At 53.6% G+C, this 5,461-nt stretch overlaps 1 long non-coding RNA gene across 2 annotated transcripts; it reads right to left on the reverse strand.

Moving 5' to 3' along the window:
- Positions 1-1,346: 1,346 nt before the first annotated feature.
- LOC136336026 (uncharacterized) lies at positions 1,347-4,390 on the reverse strand. Of its 2 annotated transcripts, none has more exons than XR_010731356.1 (2): positions 4,107-4,390; positions 1,347-2,602 (listed from the first exon to the last, which is right to left on the reverse strand). It is a non-coding gene; the product is annotated as an uncharacterized lncRNA (long non-coding RNA). The 2 variants fall into 2 exon arrangements; XR_010731357.1 differs by lacking the exon at positions 4,107-4,390 and adding an exon at positions 3,504-4,087.
- Between the last annotated feature and the right edge of the window lie 1,071 nt (positions 4,391-5,461).

Raw genomic sequence — 5,461 nt, forward strand, 5'->3', positions numbered from 1 at the left:
GGGACTCGGCTTCTCTCTGCATATGCCCGGGAAGATGCCCTGAAGAGGGCGGCAGAGAGCAGAAGCAACAGAGAGGGAGCCATGACCTTGGCAGTCCTGAGCCTGAGCAGAGGCCTGCATCGTTCCAGCCTCCTTGCTATAGGGAAGAAGTTTTACAAGAGCTTCTGGTACATCAGCATTCCCTCACCTGGGCCCTGCGGCCCGGCCCAGGCCTCCACAGTCTCCAGTCCCGGAGGAGCCCTTCCTGGGTGGTCTTAAAACTACAGTGGGCAGTCCAAGGGCGAGGAGAGAACCACCAGCTGTGACTAGTGTGGGAGCATCTGTCGGGGTGCGGTCACTGGGCCTCAGGGTGTGGGCCTCTGTAGGAGCAGTGGGCACCCTGCAGGGTCTTCGGCTAGGTGCTGTGGGGAGGATAGACTCACGTACACACTCAGACACATTAGCACAGATTTTCACACAAATCACACCCTACTCACACACTCAGATGAACATACACCAACACACACACATTTCATGATTGTACTCTTACACACTTTCACACAAACACACCCATACACCTGAATGCACACCCATTTGTACACCACTCGCAAGCATTCTCACACTCACACTTGTGTACACACACAACACACACACATTCGTACTTTCAAACACATGCTGATGCACACCCACTTTTCCACACAGCTCTCACAAGTACTCACACACACAACTCCTCCATCTGTTCTGTCACCCACACGACTGTATGCTCAAGCACTCCCACGCTCACACATTCACACACGTGGGACCCCCCTGCAGATGAGCAGGGGGAGCCAGGCGGGGGCGGTCAGCTCTGGTCCCGCTTGCTGGGGCTCCACAGATAATCCCAGCTCTCAAACATCTGGGGCCCAATGCCTCCCACCCACTTCCCACAAGGATTGGAGATGATGGCTTAAAAGATTAAATTCCAAATAAAACAGGATAATGAAAAAAGAAAAAACAGGGCAGGAGAAGCATTAAAAGCATAATGTTTCTCTAGGTCACGGCCTTTGAAGCTCACAAGGACCCAGTGGTCTGTGAGTTCAGAGCTCCAGGCCCAGCGATGCCACCTTGTGACCATCCCACTGCCCTCTGGCCCTTGGGGACCTCTTTCCCCAGGACTCATCCTGAGGGGACTTACTCCCGGCCAGCACACCCATATATCTGCCTGGGGTGTTCCAGCGGCCCAGTGTCCACAGTTCCCCTACACATGAGTGAGGTTTGTAAGGAGCTTTTGATTCTTTGATACTATATATTATATGTCAGCACAGCCTGAGACACTTGGGACATGTGCTAAGACTTCCTCACATTTGCATAGCAGCTGACACCCTGGAAAGCATTCTTCCACACTTTCATAATAGTACCAGTAATAAAAACAACATCCCCTTTACAGAAATATAAAGGAACACATAAAATGCAACATGATAGTGCAAATTCAAAATAAGAGCTGAAGAATAAAGAAAAACAAAGATACAGCTCATCCAGGGTCAGAGTGGATTATAAAATATAATCAAACCAATAGACATAGATCATACATGCCAGAGCTGCTGTTTCTAAGTTCCGAGTCTTCATAAAGCCGCAGAATAAGCAGGGGGACCTGTGTAATTAAATTCTCATGAGCTCAGTCGGTTAGAGCATTGTCCCCATACACCAAGGTTGTGGATTTGATCTCTGGTCAGGCCACATACAAGAAGCGACCAATATATGCATAAATAAGTGGAACAACAAACCAATGTTTCTCTTTCTCTCTTTCCCTTCCTCTCTCTCTCTCTCTCTCTCTCTCTCTCTCTAAAATCAATCAAATGGAAAAAATCCTCATGAGTATCTTGCAAGTTAGATATTATCACTAATTTGCAAACGATGACAATGAGCCTTGGGGAGACTAGGGGCTCTTTTTTTTAAAATTTTTTTTATTTATTCATTTTAGAGAGGAGAGAGAGAGAGGAAGAGAGAGAGAGAGAGGAGAGAGAGACAGGGAGGAGGAGCTGGAAGCATCAACTCCCATATGTGCCTTGACCAGGCAAGCCCAGGGTTTCGAACCGGCAACCTCAGCATTTCCAGGTCGACGCTTTATCCACTGTGCCACCACAGGTCAGGCGACTAGGGGCTCTTTCGAAGGTCCCACGGGCTCTAATGGTAAAGTCAGTTCCTTGACCCCATGCCCCTTCCTCAGTCTTCAGACAGGCTGGCCCTGCAGCCTAGAAGGCTCTTCCTGCCCCTTTCTCGATGACACTGCCACCGTTTCTTTCTTCACATCTCAGCTTAAATGTCAGCTCCTGCGGGACCCCTTTCCTGACCCCTCATCTCATCTCTCTCTGATAGTTCGTTTGTAGTGAGTCTTCTTAACACCCCCCACAGTGGATAATGAGGCATTTGCTCAACACTCGATCCCTCATTGCAGGGGGGGGGGATGGCATCTGTCCTGAACGAGCAGCACCTAGATCAGAGCCTGGCACATTCAGGGGCTGACACTTCGGTGAATGAATGAGAACTCGCGTTCATAGCCATTAGATCATCTTGTCTTCCTGGGAGATCTCACAGAGGCCTGACTCCTGGGACTGGGTCCCTCAGAGCTCACCTCATCCCGTTCCTGTACAACAGAAAGGGGAAACTGAGGTCAGAGAGGGCAAGGGACTTCCCGGGATCCCACAAGGGTTACACACAGAGCTGGAGGAGAGCAGGTCCCAGTTCCAGGCCCAGAGTGGCCCTAACTGGGTGAGGTTTGTATCTGTGGAAGGGTAAAGTGAGGCGGGACAGCCTCGCAATGTCGCCGGGGGGCGGGGCTGCCTAGGACAATGTGGCTCGCCTGGGGGAGGGGGGGGAGGAGAGGCCTGGCGGCCTGTCTGGGAAGGAATCCAACAGGGGCCTTGCTCGGCTTCCTCCCTACACAGGGGGAAGTAAACACATTCCTGGGCTGTGCAGGCACACACACACACACAATCCGCCCCCCCAGCTCTAGACGCCCCACCAGCTGTTGAGCTACGGAGGGGAAGGCCCAGATAGAACACATGACTCACTCAGGGTCAGAGTGGTGCATGGTGGCTGGTTCCCTGTGCCAGGCTGCTTCCTGAGAAGGACATACTGTCTCTCTCCCCACCAGACCTGTGCAGAGGCCTGGGGACAGCTGGGCTAGATGCCAGCCAGGCTGGGCCTCTCTGAGGATCAGCACCTGGTCCCCTCCACTGGCCAGGCCAGAGAAAAAGAGGGCACTGGGAACCCAGACCAGGCAGGAATGGCCTCCTATTGTACAGATGGACTAACCAAGGGCCAGGAGGGCAAGGGCTTACCCCACGTGCCACAGCAAGACTGTGACTAAGCCAAGACCAGAAGCCAGGTCTTGTGGACAATGGTTTCATGTGCCCCTGACCATGTCCCAAACCCTCCAGCCCCCACCCCACTCCTTTCTCCCTTCAGCTCTGTCTGACCCTCTGCACATGCTTCTTCTGCCCAGAATACCCTCCTTGAACTTACTTGACCAGGCACACTCTTACCTGTACGTTCCAGCACACAGGGCAGTGGCCTGGGGCAGGGTGGGCCCCGCCACAGCAGCTGTCCTCGGATGCCAGCCAGCGCTGCCAGCTCAGCGGCTGTGAAACCTGCTTCTTGGCAGCAGCCAGGAATGATTCACAGGGAGTGGAAGGAAGGAAGGCTTGGGTGTCACCCTATGTGAAGGCTGAGAGTCATGAAGAAGTGCCTGGGATCTAGATCGGGAGACTTGGCCCTGACCTGCCTCTCTCTTCAGTCAGGGGACCTGAAGGGGGTGCTTCAGCCCCTCGGGGACCTGGCATGGAGGCTCAGACTCCTGAGTGTGGGCTTAGAACCGTAGTACAGATTTCCACACTTGTCAGCTGCAGCTGATTGATAGTAGCTGTGTGGGACACTGTGTTAAGGAGGATTCAGAGGAAGGAAGTCTGGTTTAGACCCACTTTTTAAATTTTATTATTCCCCTGGGTTGAGATGTCTCTAAGGGCCCTGCCTGTCCTAGAATCTGAATCAGCAGCTGTCCGAGCTTGGGGAGGGCCTGAGAGCAGGCAACAGGGCTCCCCCCACCCCAGGCCTCTGGTTACCCCACCTACACGCACACACACACAAACCTGACTCTTGGAGGAGATAAGGGTCCTTCGCAGGCAAGTGGGCCTCTCCAGCCCTCTCCCTCTGCTGGCCCCAGGTCAACATTCTTTCCAGCTTGCTCCAGCCCCTGGCTTTCCTCTTGCGTTCTTGCTGCTACTGCTGCTGACTTATTCCCACGAGGTCAGCAGGGCATTAGGCTAAGCTGCTTCCTGCCTGCTGCCAGGAAGGGCTGCGAGGGGTCAGGGAGAGAGAGGGGAGATGGGCTAGAAAGCTGAAGTCCAGACCCCAGGCTGATAAGCAGCCCTGGCCATTGCCCTGCGAAGGATTTCCTATGCTGCTTCCCTCTTCCTCCTGAGTGTGGCCCTGGTCCCTCCTCCAGCGCCATCTGCAAATGGGGAATAAGGCACTAAATTCATTCTGACAGCTGGTGGTTAAGGGATTGTACTGGGTTTGAGGCAAGATAGTAAGAAAATTGAGGCAGGATAGTAGGGAAATTCCTTGGCAAGCAGAACGGGGAAACTGAGACAGCTAAACAAACTGGCCGAGCAATTTACAGCCAGATACAGAAGGTCACCAAGGCGGAAAGCCCTAGGTGCCTAGCAACGGGCAAAACTGGTGCTGGACCTTGCCACCAGGGTGGCCTTTTCTCCTCTGGCTTATCGCTGGCCCCGTGGTTTAGATCCCCTGACCTTTCCTCCCTAGAGATCACATCTAGGTCTCAGTTGTATTTCAGCCCCAGGCCCAGAAATGCAGCAAAATCAGGCAGGTTACACCAGGACCAGCTGCAATGACTAATGACCCCCTGCTCTGGCACTGACCCATCAGTGATGACCACAACTGTGAGAGAACACACCTGGAAAAACTGATGACTATTCTCTTGAGATCCTTCCCTGAGACCTCCCCTAAACTCAGCCTTTGAAACCCGCAGGACAAGGGGACCCAGCCTGCGTTCTCCTCCTCGGCCTGGCAGTGCCTTTCTCTGCCCCTCTCCTTCCGCCACGGGCACACGTCTCCTAAACTCTGAGGGTCCCCACGAGCCTCACAACCAGGGGAGCCGTGGGCAGCAGCAGCGTGTCCTGGGCTAACCCTCTGAACCTGTCCCCAAGGCCCCCTCTTCTCTGACTTCTCAGTGAGCTGACAGCAGCCCCTCAGTGACTCACGTCTTTCCTGTGTTTCTAGAAAACCAAAGCAGCCCACCCAGGCTCTCCTGCTGCTGCTTCGACCGTAAGCCCTTCCTTGTTTCACTGTCCCCAGCTTTAGTAAACTACTCTCAAGATCACCTGGACCCATGCTGTGAACTCTTTCCTGCACAAAATCAAGAACCCATATACTACAAGCCGGCCTGAGACAGACCCGCTCTGGGCCTGGTCCCTTTCTG

This window comes from Saccopteryx bilineata, chromosome 4, assembly GCF_036850765.1.
Source record: "Saccopteryx bilineata isolate mSacBil1 chromosome 4, mSacBil1_pri_phased_curated, whole genome shotgun sequence".
Lineage (NCBI taxonomy): Eukaryota > Metazoa > Chordata > Mammalia > Chiroptera > Emballonuridae > Saccopteryx > Saccopteryx bilineata.